The 23,991-nt window shown below is 47.7% G+C and overlaps 1 protein-coding gene across 5 annotated transcripts in view; it reads right to left on the bottom strand.

The window, feature by feature from the left end:
* Dpp6 (dipeptidyl peptidase like 6) overlaps window positions 1-23,991 on the bottom strand; it is an 890,647-nt gene that overhangs the window by 33,206 nt on the left and 833,450 nt on the right. The gene's annotated exons all lie outside the window — the stretch shown is intronic.

Genomic DNA, 23,991 nt, shown 5'->3' with positions numbered 1-23,991 from the left:
TGGGTCCGGAGAGCAGAGAGACCACAAGAGGAAAAAACGAAACAAAACAAGGTCATTCGTTAAGAACAAAAGAAGAAAAGAAGCTTTGCTTATGACATGTGAACTGCCTAGGTCTAAGGGATAATGCAGCCAGAAGAGACATAGCTCTCTAATATCACGGCCAGGTTCATTACCAGCATCCCTGTTCAGGGTACAGATGATGGCTACACTTGGGTATTTGACGAGCAGGGGAGGTGCTTTTGCCACACAATAATGAGGACCTGAGTTTGGCTCCCGAGAGCCCACATTCTGCCTGCCAATTCCAGAAAGCAGGTATAGAGGATCCCCAGAACAGGCTGATTAGTGAGATGAGCAATACTGGTATGCTCTGGGTTTGATTGAGAGTGTCTGCCTCAGTGAATACAGAAGAAATGCAATGGGTGATTCCTGACATCAACCTCAGGCTCCTACATGCATGTGCACACACGAGTGTATGCGTATCCACACCCACATACAAACACACGTGTGCTAGTATCTAAATACACATGAAAATAGAAAGTGAAAAACAGTTGATGTTATGATGGTGTCCTCTTGAAGGGTGTGCAACCTGTACGTTGCTTATTAGCTTCTGAAGGAAGCCCTGGCTACTCTGCTTTTTCTTCATGCTTCTTCAAGGCTTTGAACAAGACATACGTGTTGGATTCTGACAGACACCACCAGTCACTCCTGTACAGTTTTCCAGATCACCACACGGCACGAATTGCCATTTTAGTAAGCACTGCATTTGGATTAAAGCCCCATAGCCCCATTTTCACTATTGAGCTGCAGGCCCAGGATGCTTTCCTGGACTCCGTATACATTACTCAAGCCTCAGGCTTGAAAAAATGGTCATCAGAACTCTGGGAGGAGCCATCATAGTCCCTAGTCTCTGACCTCCTTCGATGGTTTTGCAAACTCCCCAGTACGTGGGGAATGGGTTTTGAATATGTGAATCTGTTCACTGAGCCCCTTCAATGGGAATCTTCCCAACTCCAGGCTGTTGGGCATCAGGAGTTAGGAGGAAGCTCCCAGGACAGTAAGTAGCCCCTGCTCAGCTACCCATGGGTTCACTGCTACCTTCAACGATAGCAGGGCCAGGAGGAAAACTTTCCCAATTATTTTAGTTTGACGGATGCATGCTTAGCTTCTAGGCTGGGGACCTTCCCCATCCTCTTGCCTCTATTGCTGTCTGCAGGCTTGGATCTGCCAGCTGTACCTGCTGCAGGGTCTGAGGGAGGCTGAGTGCCACCCCCTCCCCGGCCACTTTGCTCTTCCTGACCTCAGATATCAGCATGGATTATCTTTCCATTCTCTGGAAAGCCTTTCACTACCTAGTCTGAAAGAGGACCTACCCATGGCCACAGGGCTGGTCACTCACTCGCCTTCTCTTACAGGGTACCATGGCACAGACTGTGGGGTTGGGACCTTGGACATGATGGGCATGCTGGCTCTTGTCCCTTATCTGCAGCATCAGTACACAGCTCCATGACGGGCAAGGGCTTGTTCCTTCAGCGCTGCCATTTCCAGCGTCTAGACACATCCTAAGAGTGATGTGGAAAGAGTGAGAAGGAACACTAAGGAGATGCCACCTTGCGGGTGGGGTAGGGACTGAGTAGTGACAAAAGGAAAAAGAGCAAGCTTGAGGTGAGTGGACAGAGAGTAATGGAGGATAGCATTGCCGGGGTGGCTGGGGACTCGGGGTGGGGGTCTTGGAATTGTGTGTGTGTGCGTGCATGTGTGCATGTGTGTATGTGTGCGCATATGTGTGTACATGTGTGTGCATGTGCATGCGTGTGACAAGAAATGTCACAGAATGCATATTTAGGAAGAGCAATGCTGGGGCTTTGCATCCACAGAGTCACTGTCAGGACTCCCTGCATACTTCTAGGGTCCATGTGACAAATGGCTAAGTTGAGGGCTAAGTATCTGCCATGGGTCCCAGTGTGGCTTATAGACCCCATGCAAGATCTGGAGCGCGGACTGCCTGGTCCAGGTCCAAGAAGGATGCTCTGTGTTGATAGGCAGAGTGAGGCAGGCTCAGCCAGAGTGTGCTGGAGTGTGCTGCTGCCTAGAGTCACAGACGGAGGTCACCGCAGAGCAGAGACTGGCTGCCTTGGAACTGACACAGACACACTTAGTGTACACAGAGAAGGTCCAGCTATGCCCCTTGCTTATCCATCCAGAGACAGGATGGCCAGGAAAGAATATGGAGGCTGCTGGGTTACCTGTGAATTTCTGGGAAACAATGACAACTTTTTCACTATAAATAAGTCCCTGTTGTTTGCCTAGAACTCACACGTGGCTAGGCAGACCATACTTTTATTTGCTGACTCCAGTACTCCTTACCTACAGGGGAGAAGCCATGGACATCTGACTATGCACCCCAATGGGCAGGTAAGCACTGACCTCGGGGTTAAACTCTGGAGGCACACTAAGTGGCCCTGTTCTGCCATCCTGTCCCCTGGGAGCCCGAGCAGAGAGCAAAGCAGACATCAAGAGATAAGGAGCCTACGGCTGTTTGCCTTGCACATTTTGCCGTGAGGAAATTTGCAAACAGAGCATGTCCCATGCTCTTATTAATAATGTAAACAATTATTATTTATTCAGTGCCTACTGTGTAAAAGACATCCTGGTAACTCTCTCCTATGAATAATTTCAAGTCAGTCTTCAGAGTGCTTCTGCAGAGACGCTTCAAACAGTTTACAGACAAGAAAACAGTGGCAGAGCAAGCTTTAAGTCTTTTGTCGCAGTCACGCAGTGAGGAAGTCACAGAGCTTGGGCGAGGTTTCATGTTCTAGTACGGTGACTTAATACACGTCTCGAAACAAAAATTCAAATAGTAAAGAAAGGGACTAAATGACAGCTAAAGGACAGCTTCATCCCACTCTCCAAAAAAGAGCCTAAACCCTTCTATATGTGTAGTCACATTTACATATAAGCAGTTTTGAAAAACTTTTATTACAAAAAGTTGCAAACAAAAAATCACATGCAAAATTAACCAGACCGAAAGTTTGTACAACTCAATGAATTTCTATGCCGTTAGCACAGCCATTTGACACAGCGCTGTGGAGTTTCACATTGGATTTTACACGTTCACTATTTTTTTTCCGGCTTTTCAAGACAGGGTTTCTCTGTATTGCTTTGGAGCCTGTCCTGGAACTCACTCTGTAGACCAGGCTGGCCTCGAACTCACGGAGATCCGCCTGCCTCTGCCTCCCAAGTGCTGGAATGTGCCACCAACACCCGGTTTACATGTTCACTATTGAATATATTTTATGCAGTTATCTGCCACCAAACATGGAAATTCCATGACTGCTAGAACCAGAACAGTTTTAAATCTTCTTTCATAACTATGTTATAAAATACTAAAATATTTTAAAAGATATACATACATACATACATATATAAATATTGAGCTAGGTCTCACTATGTAATCCTGGTTGTCCTGGAATTAACTTTGTAGACCAGGCTGGTCTTGAAATGACAAAGGTCTTCCTGCCTCTGGCTTCTGAGTGCTGGGATTAAAGGTGTGTGCTGCCACACCTGTCTTAGTTTATATATATTTTAAAGCTATTTTTTCTGCGTGTATATGTATGTGCATGTATACCTTTGCACAAGTCCCCTGGAACTGGGAGCTACAGGCAGTTGTGAGCTACCATGTGGGGTCTGGGAATTGAACCTGGGTTCTCTAGAAGAGCAGCCAATGCTCTTAACTACAGAGCCACCTCTTTAGCCATTATTATTAGCTTGTTGGGTTTTTTTGATACAGAGTTTCTCTAGGTAGTCCTGACTATCAGAGAGATCCCCCTGCCTCTGTCTCCCAAGTGCTGATATTAAAGGCATGTGTCACCAAGTCCGGCTTTATATTTTGTTAGTTTTACTTATGAGTAGGTATGTGTATCTGTATGCTGGTATGTGCACATGAATACAGATGCCTGGAAAGCCAGAGGAATCAGATCTTCTGGAGCTAGAGTTACATTGCCTCACATGGGTGCTGGGAACCAAACGCAGGTCCTCTGGAAGAGCAGCAAGGGCTCTTAGCCACTGGGCCATCTCTGCAGCCCAAGTATTTTAAATGCACCAACAAAACAACATTAAAAACTTGTGTGTATGCTTACAAACATCACTATATCTTAATAGCAAACCAGATTTGTCCTGCTTGTTTAGAAACTAAGACAGCAGATGGACTTGTGCTTTCCTGCATATCCTTCTCTAATCGTCATGAACCTTGCAGTGGAAAAACACAGGAGATGCTCATCAGACAAAGTGTTGGCTGTGCAAGCAGGAGGATCTGAGTTTGGGTTCCCAAGACTCATGTAAAGGCTGGGTGTGGCGGCAGTGTCCGCAATCCCAGCAGTGTGGAACTGGGTGCAGGAGCATCCTGGAAGCTTGCAGTCTAGCTAATTGGTGAGCACCAGATTCTATAAAAGACCCTGTTAAAAAAATGTGTAATAAGAGGAGGGGAGAAGAAGGCATGGGGGAGTAGGAAGGTTGAGTCGAGGTAAGAATAGAGGAGAGCAGGATGAGAGACACCATAATAGATTGAGTCATTATAGGCTTGAGGAGAGAGCTGACACTAGTAAGATCTCCAGAGATCTACAAGGATAACACCAACTGGCAAACTAAACAATAGTGGAGAGGCTACACTAATAACCCCTCCTTGATGATAGGGTTGATGACTACCCTGTATGCCATCCTAGAACCTTCATCCAGGGACTGATGGAAGCAGAGACAGATACCCACAGCTAAACACTGAACTGAACTCATGGAACCCAGTGACAGAGATGGAGGAGTGATGAGCAAAGGGGTCAAGACCATGATGATGAAACCCACAAAGACAGCTGACCAGATAAGGGGGAGCTCTTGAATCCCAGACTGATGGCTGAGAGGCCAACAGGGGGCTGATCCAGACTCCATGAATGTAGTGTCAGGGAGGAGGCCACAGAAATCACTGGGGCCTTGGGTAGTAGATCAGTGTTCACCATGGTTTATGAATGAGCTTGGGGAGCCCATTCCACATGGAGGGATGCTCTCTCAGCCTGGACACATGGGGAAGGGCCTAGGTTCTGCCCAGGATGAAATGACAGACTGTAGAGATCCCCCCCAAGGTCTCACCCTCCCTGGGGAATGATGTGGTGATTGGGTGGGGGGGTTGGGAGGCTGGTGGAGGGACAAGGGAGGAGGGGTGGGAGAGGGAGCTGGGACTGACATGTGAAACATGTATGTTTCTAATTTAAATAAAACATATATTGAGAAAAAATAAGGTGTAAAGTGACAAAGGAAGACATCCAACACTGACCTCCGTCTTTCATACGTGCATGCACACATATACATGTCACGCAGATGTGTTAACAACATTAAAAAAGCATCTGACTAGGTCTTCCTTCCTTCCTTAAGATCTTATTTTTATTCTTGTGTGTGTGTGTGTGTGTGTGTGTGCGCATGCGTGCGTGCGTGCACGCATGTGCTAGCAGAGGCCGGAAGAAGGTATTGAATCCCCTGGAGCTGGAGTTATAGGAGCCTGTGAGGAACTCGGGTGTTAGGAACCTAACTCAGGTCCTCTGGAAGCACAGTGAGTGCTCTTAACTGCTGAGCCATCTTTCCAGTTTACCCAAACATTTCTTGAAAGAAGATAGAAAGAGGGCCAACAAGAAAATGAAAAACAAATAACACTGATTGTGGAAATCTAATTAAAACCACAGTGAGACACCATCTTGCACCATTTGGATGGGTACTGTCAAGAGACAAGTGCTGTTGATGTGGAGAGGGAGTTCTTGTGCATTGTTGGCGAGACTGTAAATCAGTGCAGCGATTGTGAAAATCAGCATGAAGGTGTGTCAGAACTTACAAAGAAAACTGTCAACTGGCCCAGGTATCCTACCACTGAGTGCGTACCCCAAGGCAATGCAGTCAGAAGGCTGGAAAGGTAGGTGCACCCCCGTATCACTGAAGCATTGTCCACACAAGTCAAGACACTGAAGCAACCAAGTGTCCGTCACCAAATGACTGGGCAGAGAAAACAGCATATTCCCTTGGGACTACATTTTATCCCCCAAACTCCTGCCATTTGTGATGGCGTCGACACACCAGGAGGACACTCTGCTCAGTAAAATGAGCCAGACCACAGAAAGATGAGCACACTTCCCGGGATGCATAGGAGGGAGTAGAATATTGGTGACCAAGATCTTTGGGAAGCTGGGAGGAAATGCTGGATGAAGGATACGATATTTCCCCTAGACACACAAAGGAAATTGGTTCAAGTGGTCTGTCATACCACCATGGCTGTGATTAATAGAAATGTCTTGATACCTTGCTCAGCCTAGACATAGCGGGGAGGGCCTTGATCCTGCCTCAACATTGTGGTGGGACAGACTTCGTTGACTCCCCATGGGAGGCCTTAACCTCTCTGAGGAGCAAAAGGGATGAGATGGGGTGTGGGGAAGGTGGGGGGAGCAGGAGGAGGGGAGGGAGGGGGAGCTGGGATTAGTAGGCTAAAAAAAAAAAAGAAATGATCTGTATCTCTGAAAACCAATAGGAAAAATGTGCCCTCTGCAGCATTACACAGCACACCTCAAGGTCACACGCCTTGTGAAGTCTTTATGTCTGCTCTTGGTCCCCCTTTAATTGCACAGTTGCCAATTTAATGCCACTTTGGAAGTTACTGCCTTGTCCCATGGCTGTAGGCATTTCTCTTGTATCCAGCACAGGAGGTAGCAAACATACTCGCTGAGCTACAACGTTCAAAAGTGAAACCATTTCTACCCCACCCAGACAGAAAGACGCATGCACTGAGCCCCCCACCCGACCCCGGGCACAATTCTATGTCTCCTCCCACTTCCTACCCCAGAGGGCAGTGGGCAAAGTATGTAATGCCCGCCGAACAAATTAACAGTTAATGAATGGCCTGCTAAGCACCAACCTGGCCGTGGCATAGGAAACTAGAAATTAGGCTGGTGAAAGGTCTCTTGAGACTATTCTCTGTGCCCTGCTTTTAATAATTCAGGTTGCTGCGGCCCTGTACCCCTGGTTCTCAGTAACTGCCTTCACAGGTCTGAGAGCTATGTGACAGCTGCGCCATTATCATTATGACTCTAAATAGCAAACTTCTTAGACTACAAGTCAAACTATACTAACGAAGACACTGATCAAGTTTACAGACCACCAGAGGACACTTCTGTGTCCCCAACCCATGTAGAGTCCTGACCCATGTTCATCATGTTTTATTGCTGTAACAATCCTGGAGGGAACAACTCTGGAGGAAGGGCTCGGTGAGGGCTGTGGCTTCAGCTCATAGTTCATGTTTTTTTTCTCGGTCATGTTGAGGTCTCAGTGAGGAGTGTGTGGTGGAGCAGATGGACTCACCTCATGGTAGATAAGAGAGAAGGGGGAGGGGAAGAGAGGGAGAGGGAGGGAAAGGGGAGGAGAGGAAGAGAAAGAATGGGGGAATAGAGAGACCAGGGACAGGTCTACCCTTCAAGACTACCCTCCAGTGACCTTCTTCCTCCAAGAAGATGCTCCCTGCAAAGAGTTCAATCAGTTGTGAACCCATTAATAAACAAGCCATTGCTGAGGCCAGAGGCCCCATAGTCCAGTCACCTCTCAGAAGCTCGCTCACCAGCAGGCAGCTAAGCTTTTAACACAAGAGAGCCTTTTGAGGGCACTACTTATCTAAGCCATAACATGACATGAGGTCAGATCCTCCCAGAGTGGGCAGGCGCCCTAACCCTGTGGCCACCTATGGCCCCAGCGCCATTGTATTTCCCTGCAGAAGATCAGTGGCTTTCACTCTCTGCTGCCCATGAATTACGGCAATACCAACTGGCTTCCAGATTTCTGTGGTGAGTAGGTACATCGATGTTTCTTTTGCTGTGATAAAATCATCATGACCAAGGCCATGATAGAAGGAAGGGTTTATTTGGGCTAATGGTTCCGGTGGGATGAGAGTCCGTTACGGTGGAGAAGCATGGCCACAAGTGTCAGGCAGAGTGGCAGGGGCAGGAAGCTGAGAGCTCACATCATAAGCCACAAGCAGGAAGTAGGGCCTGCATACTGCATGCAGGGCAGTGCGATATGTTCCCAAAGCCTGCCGTGGTGACACGATGTGCTTCCGCCAGCAAGGCTGCACCTTCTAAAGCACCCCCCCCAAGCCCCGCTTACTGGGGACCATGTGTTCAAATGCCTGAGACCACAGGGGAGATTTCTCATTCAAATCACCACATTAGGTTTCTGAAAACTGATGGATTAATTTAGGAAAACACCCAAATCAAAAGAAATTCCTCCTAAGAAAAAAAGACCAAGTAGAAGAATCTTAAATTGACCCTTTGACCAGATCTGTGTTATTGTTTCCCAAAGATTTCCCTAAAAGATGAAGGAACATATTGAATACGTTGGGACCGTGCATACGATTCTGGCAGGGGGAGTCTATACCATACTCCAAGCCCATCTCACACAACAGGAGTGTTATTACTAATGTGGAATGTAAAAAGGTGTGTTCCAGCTTGAGTGGGAATGCTCCCATAGGCTTGTGTCCCAGCTGGTGGCTCTACTTGGGCAATCAATGAAGCCTTTCTGACTGAAGCGGGGAATCAGAGGTTGGTCTTTGAAGATTAAGTCTACCCTGGCTTCTAGCTACTCTCTCTGTTTCTTTGTTGGTCACCAAGTGAACATGTTTCCTCTGCCACACACTGCCTTCTGGGCTGTGCTTGGCTGAATCCCTCTGAAGCTGTGAGCCAAGACCAATCTCTCTTCCCTTAAGTTGCTCAGGTCGGGCATTTTGGGACAATAAGGCAAAAGCAGTGAGCACACACTTTGGTTGTTGAGGGTTTAAGTTCTTCTTATTTTCTCCTCTTTTTCTGAGTGGCACACCCTGTCCTAAACTCACTTAGTCTTCATTAAGATCGGCTTTACACAAGGGAAGGCTCCTGCCATTTTGTCACCCTGCCTGCTCAAAGTCTGGCTGGCTGTTGCTTGTGCAGGTTCCTGTGTCTGAAACCTGAATAATCTTTCTTTACATTTGAAAGCAGTCATAATTCTGACCAGTGAGTGTGGTCACCAGGAGTTCATGGTGCAGAGAGCCACACCTTGACATCTGTGAGCAGAGAGAAGTCAGGAGACCTGGAGTGAGCTTTGCCTCCATGCTAGGTGTTTTGATTTCCAGACAGTTCCCATCTGGGTTTCTACTGCAGGAGCAGTAACCACTTTGGAAGAAGTCACAGCATCCAATGATTTGCTTTGTAGCAGGCTCCATGCTGTGTGCTGGGGGGATATCTGCTCAAGCTTCACAACCCTCTGGGTGGCAGGCCTGTCTGGCTGCTGGGGGGATATCTGCTCAAGCTTCACAACCCTCTGGGTGGCAGGCCTATCCGGCCGAAGGCTCACAGTTCCACAGTGGGAATCTCCCTTTGAAATACGAACTGGCAGCAGCAACGGGGAAGCATGGCCGCGGTGGAGGAAGAGGCTCAGGGTGCTCGCTGGCATCCATGTAGATGCCAGGGCGGGGGTGGCAGATCACCTGTAATCCCAGCCCTCCGGAGCCAGAGACAGGAGGTCCCCGAGGTAAGCCGGCCAACTGGCTAAAGGAGTTGAATCATCAGTCTCTGGTCCAAGTGAGAGACCCTGCCCCAGTATACAAGGTGGAGAGTGAATGCAGGAGGATATTTGATGTCAAAAGTGGGCCTCTGTATATATTACACAGAGTAGTGCATGCACACACATCCTGTTCATACCCTCACATCCATACGTACACACCATACACACACACACACACACCACTATCACACACACACACACACCCCATTCACACATATACATATACACAAAAGTAGAGGAGAGAAAGGAGTCTCAACTCTCGGCTGAAGGGGGAAGAAGGGGAAGACGGAGGCAGACGGGGAAGTGGGACTTCACTCTGCTCCTCCTTAGCCCATCCTTTGGTACATATATATTCTAGTCTGAGGATGTGCAAGAGCATACAATTGTATTTCATTACAAGCTCCTCTGTTGGAGGCTGGAGCAATGGCTCAGTGGTTAAGAGCACTGGCTGCTCTTCCAAAGGTCTCATGTTCAATTCCCAGCAACCACATGGTGGCTCACAACCATCCACAGTGAGTTCTGGTGCCCTCTTCTGGCCTGCAGGCATACATGCAGACAGAATACTGTATACGTAATAAATCAACAAGCAAATAAATAAAAAACAAACAACAACAACAAAAACAAACCAAAAACCAAAGGCAAGTTCCTCTGTCAGTGAGGCCAGATCTTTACTGTTTGGTTCTGTATACACACACTTCCATACACACACTCCTAAACTCAGGTGAGCAAGCATGTATGAACACACATGCACAGGAATGAGCATGCATCTAAGCTTCCTTCAGCCCTGTTACACCATTTCTGAAGTCTTCCATAACTCAGCCTGCCTTACAGAGTGGGGCAGGAGAGATGGCTCACGGGTTAAGAGCACTGGCTTAAGTGGACCCCGATTCAATTCCTACGACCCACATGGTGGCTTATAACTCTGTAACTCCAGTTCCAGGGGATCTGACTCCCTCCTGTGGCCTCTGAGGGCATTGCACACACATTCACATTCATGAGGGCAGAACATGTAAAATAAAATACATTTTTGTTTACACACATAAAATAAAAATACATCTTCCAAAAAAGAGGAGCGCAAACGTTCAAACAAACACAAGAACTGTCTGTCACCAATATCAGGAGATGAATTGCATTTGCTAAGTATTGTTTATGAAGAGAAGAAAACAAAAAAAATTGATCTTTCAAAACCTTTAGTTAGCGACAGGACTTGTTTTAGTGCATGTCTGACTTCCAAGTTGTTATTGCTCCTGAAAGGGGAAATATGTAGATGGGTTGCTGACCACCGCACCATGGTAGATTATAGTGCTGGTGGACAAAGGGTCACGTGCTTGGATTCCATTTAAAGTGACATTCACAGTGACGTTACTGCCTTCCAGCCCCATTTGGTCCACAGCGTGAGTTTGCGCCTGTCTGCAAGGATGGAGAGGTGACAATCACGGATGAAAAGTGAAAGGACCACGAGGACACAGGACTGTAAGGGAAAAGCCGCCAGAATAAGTACATCCGCAGAGACATCTTCCTCGCTCCCTCTCATCCGCATCCTGGGAAGATGCCCCGGCACATAACTCCCACCGCTGCCAACCCCCTAGTATGTAAACAATAGCGACGCCCACATCCCAGGCGACCCCACGCGTGCTGCGGCGCTGATGAATGCTTTCAAAGATCAGCTGCACACAGGCGAGGGAGGCAGGTTCTGGCCGGTGGAGATAATTGGCAAGGGCCCTGCTGCGCCCAGACTCCAGATCTCTTTATTTACCAGCTCATGAATCATGTATGGCTGGTGCAGAAAGTGTATACACCCAGGTGATACGATCATCCTAACAAACAGGGAGCGAGCAGGCTACCCGAACGACAGCAGATAATTAAAATATTTGTTCCTAAGTCAGTATTTCCCAGTCAGCGCTACAGAAGGGTTTTGTTGCTGTCTGATTTTGAAGCCTTGTTATCGGTGACATCAAATCTGGGATTTAGTCCCATCCCCACCCCCTACCCAATCCCTTCTGCCTGTGCCCCACGGCATCTAGTTTTGCTTCAATCCAATTTTCTGTCTAGGGAACTTGAAAGTGATTCTGTTTTTGCAGGCAAGTCTGAGCGGCACTGCTCAGTGAGGGATAGGTAGACTGTTCTACACATTCATGAATGACGAAGAGGCTATACCAAGCTGACTTCTTCTCATCATATGTGGCCGCTTGTGGCAGAAATTATGTGTGAGTCTTGGGCACATGACAGGCATTCGAAGAAGAGAAAGTTCCCCAATGATTGAAACAATAATAATCATTTTTTTAAAAAGGGAGGGGCCTTGGAAGACTCCTGGATTTTAGCTCCTTCCCCCAAGCATCTGCTCTACAAAAGCTCCTAGACCTATGAGTCACCTGCATTTAAGCTGAAGCATTATCATGTCATCCTGGTGAACATTTAAGCTTAAATTAGTTTATTGCTTACTGAGAAAGGGTCTTATGTAGCCCAGGCTGGCCTTGAGCTCACTATGTAGCTGAGGATGACTTTGGACTGTTGACCTTCCTGCCTCCAACTCCTACATGCTGGGGTTTCTGGTGTGCCCCATCTGGCCAGCACCCAGTGACATATTTAGGGGTTACACAGAATTCTGTAAGGCAGGAAATTAGTTTTAGCTTTGTGAAATGAGGCAAACCTACAAGGAAAGTGGTTTGGTGCATACCCACTATCTGATTTGTTCTCTAAAGTGCCAGGGCTGGAATCTGGACCAGGGACTCTAGCCCCTTCAACAGGCTCTTCCTGACTCACTTCTCAAAGGCCCTGGTACCGTCCTGATGGTTGGACAGCAATAGCTTGTATTTGGCCTGCCATATTGTGGTTCTAGTTCAGTGGTGATTTCAATGAAAACAATTGTATCTTAATGTGATTCCCAAAGATACATTTATGTCTGTGTCATCAGTCATTATTGGAACATAGCAGCCTCATATACCATCATCATTGTCATCATCATCAAGTTAGGGTCTCACTGTATCCCAGACTGGCCTTAAATTTACAGACTCCCAAATAATAGGATTACAGGTGCGAACCCACAAAGCCAACTTCAGTTTACAAACTTTGTACTTCACATGTGGAAAACTCCATAGTACATCACCAAAGGATAGTGTCTGGTTAAATGAATGAGCAGCTGATGGTGGTGTGGTCCCCCAGGGGAATGATGCTTATGGCCAAGTCATGAGGCTCTTCACTAGCCTAGATGCTACAAATGATCCTGTCTGTCTTTGGTGACTACAGTGCTATGGCAGAGCACACCCTGGATCATCAAGCAAGCTCAAGGAGGAAGGACTTGCATTCTGTCGGGCCACACAGAAGTGGCTCTGTTCCATCCTAACTTAAGGTCAGAGAATTCAAGCCTATAATGCTCCCCCAAAGTTAAATCCACAGTATGTTTGGCCTAAGGTGTGGCTATTGTGTGCCTTGCCTTGACAACAGGAGGGTGGGGTTAGCAGGTTTCTGAAACCTTCCCTCCTTGTGGGAATGTGAGCTCAGCTTCCTGAGAGGACAGTGTTCATTTGGACGAGCCAGTTATGACAGGAGAGACACTCAGGCCGCACATCCAGTGTGGGTGGCTAGTGGGTTCTTTACTCTCAGATCCGATCAGTCCTTGACACAGGACAGGGGGCTTCAGCAGGCCCATGGAGGCTGGTCACGTCCTGCGCCTCAGTCTCATGGGCCTTCCCGGGCATGGCTTCTGACGTTTTCTGCCCATCTTCCTCCTCAAGTTCACTGTGCTGTTCTGTTGGGTAGACCTAGGTCCTCACCTCACAGCGTGTCTCTGGGACCCTGTCTGGGTTACCTGCTGAGTGTTCCAAGGGCAGTGGCAGGAACACATTTGGTTGCGGGGAAGGTGATGTCCTGGCTCCCAGAATCTCTTCCGTGTGACAGAAATGACATAAGGTCCCAAATCACATGCTTCTTCTTCCAGCCTCAAAGGGAACAGAATAAGCAGATCATGGGACTAGGGGTGCAGTCCCATGTATACATGGATTCTGTTCCCAGCATCATAGAAATGGAACATGGTGGTTTATGACTGCAATCCTCACACTCTAGAGATGGCGCCTGGAGAGCCAGGAATTCAAGGTCATCCCTAAGGCCAGCCTGAGATACACAAGATGTAGTCTCTGAAAAACTAAATCCCAAACCAAAAATCAAGTCATATCACCCAGGCATGTCCCTTTTGACATTATGACATGACACTGACAACTACAAAATCCACAAACCACACGCTGGTTACAAAAATATTTGGAACAGAATTTCATGATGTTTTGAGTGAGTTTCTGGTTTTGGGTGGAGCCACACCTTCCCTTGGTTACATGTAGCCCACGGCTGCAGGCGGGACACGCTTGGAACGCAGGCAGCCAGCACCCATTCTCTTTCTCCCTCATGCTGATTCTCTTCTAACTTGCTGAAAGTCTCTTATTTCTACATCACAAGCTCTCACCTGCTGTCTTTCTGGTGCCTGAGGACTTCCACAGTTGCAGCCACAGCCCCCTTTGGTTAGGACTCTAGCTGTTTCCATAGCTCCTGGACAGTGTCTACATCTACGTGTGAGACCTGAGGCCATCTCAACCCTGACCTGGGGCTCTCTCTTTCCCCACCCGGAAGTCCCTTCCCCCTTCTCCTCCTGTGGACCCTCCACAGTGTCCTCAATCTCGGCTTCTAACTCCTCTGTACGATTCTGGCTGTGCCTCCTCTTCTTGTGGTCACAGACACAATGGCAATAATGACAAGCACTGACCCTGTCACGCATGCAGTCTTGAGTGTGTTGTGTGCTACTCACTCACGGCTCTGATCTTCTGCATGCAGCTGCCCATTTACTCCTCAAAGGGATCCCACAGAGTGGGAATTACAGCTTTCGTATTCACACCTTGTGAATAAATGGAGGTGCAGAATTATAGGGGCCACGGCGGCTTTTATACCCAAGCAGCTGGGACACTCTGTCCGATGCCGGCAGAGCTCTTTGACTCTGTACTTCATTGTAGAGTAACAGGAGACCTCAGTATTCACCCTCAGCTGCACTTCCTAGCTCAGTACGTTTACGTGCATGCAAACATCTGTACACACGTGAAACCACATGTGCACATGAAACAAACAAGCAAAAAGAAACAGAAACCTCACCAAGACTAGGGACAAAAGAGTAAGAAATGAGTTTTCGCTGGTTTTATGAGTGTGGAGCAGGGATAGGCATGTGCACACATGTGCACCAGTATGAGTGCGCAGGTTTGCACTTGTGTGTCTGCACGTGTGCATGCTGTACACTGATTCTGACCTAGGCCTTGCTCCTTAAATGCATCCTCCAGTTCTTTTCTTCTACAATTAAAATCTCCACTTCCCAGTTTGCTCTCCGTGTTGATCGCATCAGTGAGAGATTAGGAATGACTTAAACAAAACCAACAGTGTGTAGCACCAGTGAGGCATTTTACAGCACGCACATGAGTGCTCCATGGAGAGGAAGCAGCAGAATGGTCGGAGCACGCAGTGACAACTGTAATTAATTTCCTCTTGCTTTAATAACCGTGCTGCTAAAGCGGGACAGAACAGATGTTCTCTGAAACACCAGCCCCTCCACAGCACACTGCAGTTGTCTGGAGCCTCAGCTCCCCATGAGGGCCGAGGGGGGGCGGATCAGGACTCAGCCAAAGGCAGCATCACCCCCACCAGGGGCTCCTCTCTATGCAAGGGAAACCACGGAGGCACCAGGCCAGAGTGAGTGGCGCCAGGAGATGGCGTACAACATGCTTTGTGGGTCAGAATAGAACTAAAAGTTCAGGGGCCTCAGGAGAAACCTTCTAGAAGGTCACTGTGTGCCTTAGGTTACATTACACTGCCCTCTGGTGGGATGCCAACACCCTCACAGTTGTGGAGATTGCGCCTCCTCCATCTGCACTGACGGGCACACGGGATGGCTGGTACGAGGGCATTTCCAGCTGTAAGATGGACCGCTGCCTTTAGAGAGGTCATAAGAGCAGCTCTGTATCAGAGCTGCTAAAACAGGAGAACCAGCGTCTAAGCGAGGAGACAGCACGTGGTTCCTTCTTCATAGGCCACAGTTATAAAATAGTCTCCTCTCGGAACTTGGCTTTCAGGGACTGGTGAGGCAGAGGGGGTGGGTGCTGATTCTGAGGGCTGGTGACAGGCCTCAGGGTCAGTCTCTTCAGCAGAGCCAGGGATGCGTTTTCAAAGCTGTTGCTGCCTTACAGCAAGTTTCTTTCAGTCAACCTCAAGTCAGAGGGGTGTTTCGGATGACCGGGGAGAGCCTGGAGGGGTGTGCACACAGCCTGGAGTCCAGAGTCACAGCATCTGCACAACTGTACTCCCGTGACCCATGGGGATCCTTCTGGTGGTGGCCAGCACTCCTTGCCTTGCATACCCCCTCCCAACCCTTTGTTGTCACAGGGCACCTCTGCTCATAGCATGACTCTGAAGGGGAGGGCAGGCAAGGGTCTGCCTGCCCAGGCGAATGTTTCTCTGGCCTGGCAAGTTTCTCATCTCACTTTTTCCCTTTGTTTTGGAACCATGCTGGTGACCTAACAGGGAACTGTGTATCTGTTTGTCCCCATGGTCCTTGGCACCCTGTCCTGCCCAGTAGAGTCCATCCTAGACCAGGTTTTCCACATCCAGTCCCAGTGACCATGGAGATCACCCATCCACACAGAAAATAAGGATTCTGTGTCCAAACGAATCTTTGTCCATCAGAAACTTTGGTCTGAGGGCAGGAGAGACCGCTCAGAAGTTGAGAGTCCTTGCTGTTCATCCAGAAGGCCTGGGTTCAGTTCCCTGCGCCCACGTGATGGCTTATGAATGTCTGTGACTCCAGTTCCTTGGGATCAGATGCCCTCTTCTGGCCTCTGAGGGCACCAGGCATGCATGGGGTATACATACGTACATACAAACAAACATTCACACACACACACACACACACACACACACACATAAAAGTAAATATCTTAAAACAGAAACTTTGGTCATTTTAGTCTGAAATGGGGCTGATGGTTAAGTTGGCTCATGTCAGTCATCAAACAAAAACTGAGCTTCCCTCACTGTAGGCAGTATGTGAGAGTGACCCGAGGGCTACCTCTGGGATACTGAGTAGGAGTCGTGACAGAGACAATTGCATCACCAATATATCAGTATCAACACCGCCAGCATCCTTTTCATGAGCACACCATCAAACGGTCAGCAACATGATAGCAACAGAAACATCACTGTCATTGTCATCACAACCACCACCACCAGCAGCGGCAGCAGTATAGATTTCGCTCTAACTCTCAGTTCAAATTGGAACCGAAAAATTGAGAACTAAACTAATTAAAATTAAAACCCTACGAAGTCAGTGCCGTTAAGCTACACAGCCTATGGCTGACCAGCACTCCCTGGCTTGAACACTCCCTCTCCTCTCTTTGCTGTCACATGGTGGGTGTCTTCCTCTTGCTGCCTCTCCCTCCCGCTTCTGGCAGTCACTGACCAGCCCCTTCTCAGTTGCCTACAGTGTTGCCTTTGTTTCTTGGCATTGTGATACAATGCCCTGAGAAAGCACCTCAAAGAAGAAAGGGTTTGTTTGAATCACAGTTCCAGGTTACTGTCCCTCGATGCAGAGAAATCAAGGCAGCAGGAATATAGAGCACCTGGTCACGTGACAGCCGAGAGTCGAGAGAATACACGCACTCATGCTTGCACCCAGCCCATACGCTCTCCTTTTCATTCAGTCCAGGTCCAGCCCGTGACCTGGTGCTGCCCCCATTCTGGGTGGTCTTCCCGCCACAAGTAACAAAGTTTAAAAAGCCCTCACTGACGTGCCCACAGCCAACCTGGTCTAGACATCCACCACCGAGATGCTTCTTCAATGTGATTCTACTTTACGTAACATTGACAGTTTTCAACTTAAAAGGGTTTTACCCCAGACTGTGACACGTGGTACCTTCTCCCCTGCCCTTCATTCTTCTGAACTGTTCACAGGGTCTCAAAGCCCCATCACGAGGGAGAGAGAACCTGGCCCGAGCTCTAGGGACACGTTGGTAACCTGCAGACAGCCAGCTTTCTTTAAGGATCTCCAAATTTTTCTTATTCTAGGCTCTGGGCTCCCTAAGGGCAGAGCATCCCCCACCCCCTGTATTTCATCTTTGTGTGTCTGACATCAAATCCAATGTCTGCCATACAGAGGGCACCACAGAAGGCATTACCTAAGCCAGGGCTCAGTCCTCCATGACCCCCAGGGAGTCAGACATATCCAATGCAGGTGGAAATGGTTTACACGGGGAGCAGGGCACCTGACACTAGGAAACAGGGAACTAAGCAAAGCCCAGTAGGGGTTCCTGTGAAGACCAATGTGTAGGGCTGCAGTGCCCTCTTGTGTCCAGGGGCACCCGGGGCTTCCAGCAGGTCTTAGATTTCTGCAAAGATTAGTTTCCACTGTGCACAAGAGACAGCACTTGCTTCCTGCACTCGTGGGCCTCTGACATGTTCGTGGGTGGGAAAACCCAGCTGTCACCCCGATTGCTGGTACCATGGGACTGACTCTTTCATCTGTGAAATGGGTGTGTGTGTGTGTGTGTGTGTGTTGGCTGCTGGGAAGGGTGAGCAGAGACAGATGCTCTCTAAGTCATTCCATGCATGCTGATTCAGCCCTAGGTGATGTATCAGCAGCCCTGACCCACATCTAGTATCTTGGCTTTAGTAGAGTTTGTGGGATGCAGTTGGGGAGTCCCTGATATAGTCCCCCCCACAGGGCTATGGTAGCACCCATAGTACAGGATGCCAGTTTTTTTTAAGTGCCCTCTCTCACTTCCTTGAGCCCTTCAGAGGCAGCGGTGTTCTGTCATCTCTTATACCAGCTCTCTGTTCACTGTCCACACACAGAAGCTTCTCAACAACAAGCTGGATGTCCAAGGGAGGGGAAGGTCATGGCCCGCTCAGGGGAAACATGGCCGCTGCAGAGGTGCCTGCCACCCCACTGAGTGTTCCACCAGGTGGAGCCTCACATTTTTAGGAAGCTGGATTGCAAGTGCCTTTGCAAGGTCACATGGTCAATAACCTCAAGCAAATTTAATTTGTTATAATGAAGAGAGAGAGAGAGAGAGAGAGAGAGAGAGAGAGAGAGAGAGAGAGAGAGAGAGAGAGAGAGAGAGAGAGAGAGATGCAGCAGGTTAAGAGGTGAGCTACCAACCAACACAACCAGAGGATCGTGAAGTCTGATATCAGGGAAACATGATGATCACTGTGTGACTCCCTGGTCCTCCTAACCTTTTTTGTCATTAAAAGGAAAACTGGTGCTGGGCAATGGTGGGCACACCTTTAATCTCAGCACTTGGGAGGCAGAAGCAGGCGGATCTATATGAGTTTGAGGCCAGCCTGATCTACAGATCGAGTTTCAGAGCAGCCAGGACTACACAGAGAAACCCTGTCTTGAAACCACCCCTCCCAAAAAACCTGATTAAGGCAACACAATACTCTGCTCACTCTAAATAGAGAAGACTCCACAGACTTTGCCATAAATTTCATCTTAAGAGACATAAAAAGAATGAAAGGAAGGAAGGGAGAGAGAGAGGGAGGAAGGAAGGAAAAATTAAAAGCTTTTCACTGAAAGGAAATAATAAATTATTTCAGATCTAGCACAGACTTGCAAGGAATGAGTTGACATTTTTTCAGTGGATTAGTGTCCTTTTGGAATTCCTTTTTGAGGATGTATCTCAGAGGCAATGTGTTGAACCAGCATGCACAAGGCTCTAGGTTCAATTCCCACTACTACAGAAGCCTCTTACTTTTTTTTGCTACACAGTCTCATGTAGCCCAGGTTAGCCTGTAACTTACTATGTAGTAGAGGGTAACCTTAAACTTCTCAGTCTCCTGCTTCTACCCCAGGGCTAGGATCACAAGCATGAGCTATTTCTGTCCAGTTCTCAGAGATCCTGGGTTACTGGTGTGTGTGGCTATCCCCATATGGCACGTGTGGCCACCCCCAAATGCTGTGGGTTGTGTGTTTCCTACAGGCAAGGCTGCCTCCTGCATGCTCACAATACAATTACTGCAGGTAGCATGGTGCACCAGAGCAATCCCTTTCTATTTGGGTTTAAGTTGACTGTCCCTCTCACAGCCAAGGCTCCCTGAAGAAACCAGGTCTCATATGGCATCCCAGCTCAGCACCAACTAGGTTTCCACTGGAGCCTTTTTCTATGGCCTCATTTTTCAACCCTCATGCCCAATGGCAAGAAATTTTGCTTTCATTATCACTAACATTTTAACTAATTGAATCCACCCCTTGGGTGAAGACAATGCCATGTGTGTGGTGGCACATACCTTTAGCCCCAGCACATGGGAGGCAGAGGCAGGTGGATATCAAACTCTGAATTTGAGACTAGCCTGGTCTACATAGTGAGTTCCAGGGCTGCCGGGGCTACACAGTGGGACTTTATTTCAAACAGGGGTATGATGGATGGGGCTGACAGAAGTACAATATTTTCAACAACCGTTTGCTCCTCCCTGCATCTCCCCATCAGGCTGGCTCCCATATTCCACACCTCATTTCTCTCTGTGGGATGCTGTCTTATCACACCCAGGCCTGACTTCCACCCCAGTGGCACTCAGAGGTGGCTGAATATCCTTATTACTGGGGTGGACCAATCATTCCATACTGGACTGTTTTATGAGAATGACTACTCTGTCCCTGCCCAGCAAAGACTTTAGGACTGAACTAAGAGAATCAAGGGGAAAGGAGGAGAAGAAAAAACAGGGAAGGGGAAAGGAAGGAGAGGGAAGGGGAAGGAAGGATAGGGGAGGAAAGAAAAGAGAGAAAGAGGAGATGAAGGTAAGGGAGGGAAGGAAAAAAAAGAAGAAACAAAGCAAAACTGTATTTTCACCATCCCGTCGTGTCTTAGGATTTCTGTTGCTATGAAGAGACACCATGACCATGGCAACTCTTATGAAGGAAAACATTTAATTGGTGTGGCTTGCTTACAGTTTCAGAGGTTTAGTCCATTATTAGCATGGTATGTGGCATGCAGGCAGACATGGTGCTGGAGAAAGAGCTAAGAGTCTTATATCTTGATCCACAGGCAACAGGAAGTGAACTGTTACACTGGGAGTAGCTTGAGCATGGGAGACCTCAAAGCCAACCCCACAATGATACACTTCTTCCAACAAGGCCACATCTCCTAATAGTGCCACTCCTTATGAACCAATTATATTCAAACTACCACACATGGGTACCTTCAAGTATGTCTGAGACAGGGTGGGTTCCAGCATAACCTTTAAGTCTTGGTAGTAACTCTAAAAACAGTACACATTACCATTAAAAACGGGAACAAGTTATAACAAAAATTTCTTACCATAGTTTAAATTACCCAATAAAGAGTTATGTCTACTATAATGGCTGTATTGTATCACAGTAAAAAAAAAGTAACTGATACAGTGACTGAAGACACTGAGTTTGCAGAGAACTTTCTGAAATATTGAGGGAAATTGAACCTATAGCTGGTAGGGTGACAGGTGTCCTCATGTCTTTGGAGATAATCTTTAAATCTCTCTGTACACACAGTCTTACTCTGCTATTCTGCATACCTATCATTTGTGAGTATACTGAAAACATTTCTACTGATAAGAATAAAAAGAGGGTTCATATCCCTAAGATCTTACCATGTCACCCTCTGTAGTTCACAGGATGGTGATTTTCTGTAGACCCAGTGGCTTGACAACAGGACTGAGTGACATTAGAAAATCCTCTTTGGCATCACCGTGCCTTACTCTATACACACTCTGGTCACCCGTGGGTCAGATGTGGTCTGCAAATGCGTCACTTACCAAAAGGGTTATCTTTCTTATTCGAGTTGGTAGCCAACATAAAGGAATCAGATTCTATAAAGAATCTGGATTCTGAGCATCTTCTGAAATACTGGAATATTCAGAGAACTGAGAACTTGTGAGTGACAAACATGGGCTGGAACCAAGTGAGTGGTTCCCTACAAACACATCTGCAGTGACCTTTGCCATCATGTGCGCTGTGGTTTGCTTAGTCCATCCCTTCCCCAGTGAGTAGCTGGTGCTCTAGCTTTCTCTACAATGGAGATACAGGAGAAGTGGAGTTCTGGGATGTGAGACATGTGGTCCTTATCTTCTGCTTCTTTATTAGCACTAGTGGTAAGGCTTGTGATGGATTCTTCCTGTTTTAGCTACAGTAGAACCTTTTAAAAACCTTTTAAAGTTAAGCACTAGTAGACCCCTGCCACTGAACATGATTAACCTGTGACATACTGTAAGATAATGTCGTCTAGTTAAGGAAAAAAAATCTACCAACTTCTGGATGCTGGTAGAAGAGATGGGCATTTTGTTGACTAGGACATACCAGAAATGTTTTCTGGAAGAAAGCAAACACAGTCTCCTTGTCCCCATCGAAAAGGTGAACTTTCCTAGTGATCACCACCGTTTCCTGCTACTGAGATCCAAAATCCAGATGACTGCAACTTAAGGGAGAAAGGGCTTATTCTGCCACAAAGTGAGATGTCAACAGTGGCAGGAACACATCCACAGTCAGGAAGAGTGAGCACTGGGTGCCTGCTGCTGCTTAGCTCCCTCTCTTCGTGTGTATAGTCTAGAATCCCCGCCAGGAGTGGTGACACCCACAGTGGGTGGCATTTCCCATATCAATAACAAGCAACCTCACAGACAAGACTGAAGGCCAAGGTCCCAGGTGATTCTAGGTTTTGTCAGGTCAGCCACTAACAGAAACCAGCACAACCACAGAAGAAGATGAGCTTGGCATTGTCTTGGGTGCCTGGCCATGGTCAAGTGTGCAAAATACACAGTTCCATGACAGACTCATGGATGGACAGGTTTTGGACAATATTCAGAATCTATTTTAGGATCTCTGGATGGATTTAGCTTTTTATGATTAAAGCAAACATTGGAGCCTGAGACCAGAGACTGTAATGCCTGGAGGAAGAACCGATATGGATCCTGGGATGGTCCCTACGGTGCTCTATAGAGGCAGCTGTTGAAGAGGCCATTACAGGGTCCTGCATGGTAAGGATTCTGAGTCATCCAAAGAAGTCCAGAAAGGACCCTCCAGAACTTTCCTGTCACTGCTATCTGCTTCATGTACAGGAGCCTAGCAGATCAGCAGCCATCACGTGCATGTCACCTTCTATGTAGTGGCACACAGTGATGGCACAATTTGCTGTGCCTCATCATGTTGACTGGAATGTCGTTCTCCAAAGTTGGATCCACAAGCCAGGATCAGCAGCAGTGTCCAAGCATGCCCAGAGGCCTACAGCCAATTGGATGACTCACTCAGAACAAGGTCCCTAATTCTACATCTTGTCAGTGTGCTTTCATGAATAATAATAATGTTTTATGGACCATTTTATCATTCTACATCATGAGGGGCAGATTTTATAGTACTCTCCCCCTCCCAGTGGCACATGAATTGGCTTTGTTTCTAGGAAGTCCTAGGGCACAACTGTTTTTTAAAAAATATTTTATATTTATTTTTAATTACATGTGTCTATGTATGTGTATGAATGTGCACTTGAGTACAGCTCTGATGGAAGCCAGAAGTAGGTATTGGAACCCAAGGTTACAGGTGATTGTGAGCCACTCAACAAGGGTGCTGGGAACTGAACCTGGGTTGTCTTCAAGAGCAGTACATGTTTTTCACCAGTAGGCCACCATTCCAGCCTTCCACAACTGTGACACTGAACTAGGACTGTACTGTTTCCTGTCACCCAGAAATCCACTGACAGCATGTTCTAGTACACAGGGTGTGGATCCAAATGCTGAATTGAAGCCATAAATGGAATGATACCTTCTACATGCCAAGCCTACGAATGAGTGGGGAAGGTGGGTGTTCAAAACCATCAACAGAAGTATCTAGGCCAGGAGGGACATGCTGGGCAGGAAAGTGAATCAGGGTGAAGGCAGTGAGAGTAAGGTGTGCCTCAAGAGGTGCCAGGTGGGTGTCCATCCATCATCATAGATGAGGATGTGCATGTCTCCTGTGTCCACAGGGGGCTGACACAGTCTCGGGTACACTACTGGAATCTTGCAATGTACCAGAATCAAGTCAACAAATATTCTACTTGTTCCACCATCACACGAGGAGGCACATTTGTGTTCATTCAAAAAGGAGAAACATGAGTATCCTCCCTCTCCCTGCAGGGTGATGACATCAGAGATAGAGTCTTGGGGGCGGGTGATCAGGTCATGAGGTGACTTTCCCCAAATACACATTCTGCCTTGATGTTGGACAGCCAGCCTCCACAGCTTGAGAACACTTCCAGGGTCAGAAGCCACGTGATTTACAGTATTTTGTTACAGCAGCCTGAATGTAGAAAGGCTGCTGGGCAGAGGCCATGAGACAGGCCCTGCCCCTGGGGGCAGGAAATG

Source organism: Mesocricetus auratus, unplaced genomic scaffold (genome assembly GCF_017639785.1).
Source record: "Mesocricetus auratus isolate SY011 unplaced genomic scaffold, BCM_Maur_2.0 Super-Scaffold_100676, whole genome shotgun sequence".
Lineage (NCBI taxonomy): Eukaryota > Metazoa > Chordata > Mammalia > Rodentia > Cricetidae > Mesocricetus > Mesocricetus auratus.
The sequence above is the reverse complement of the archived record's forward strand: the minus strand, read 5'-3'. Positions and strand labels throughout refer to the sequence as shown.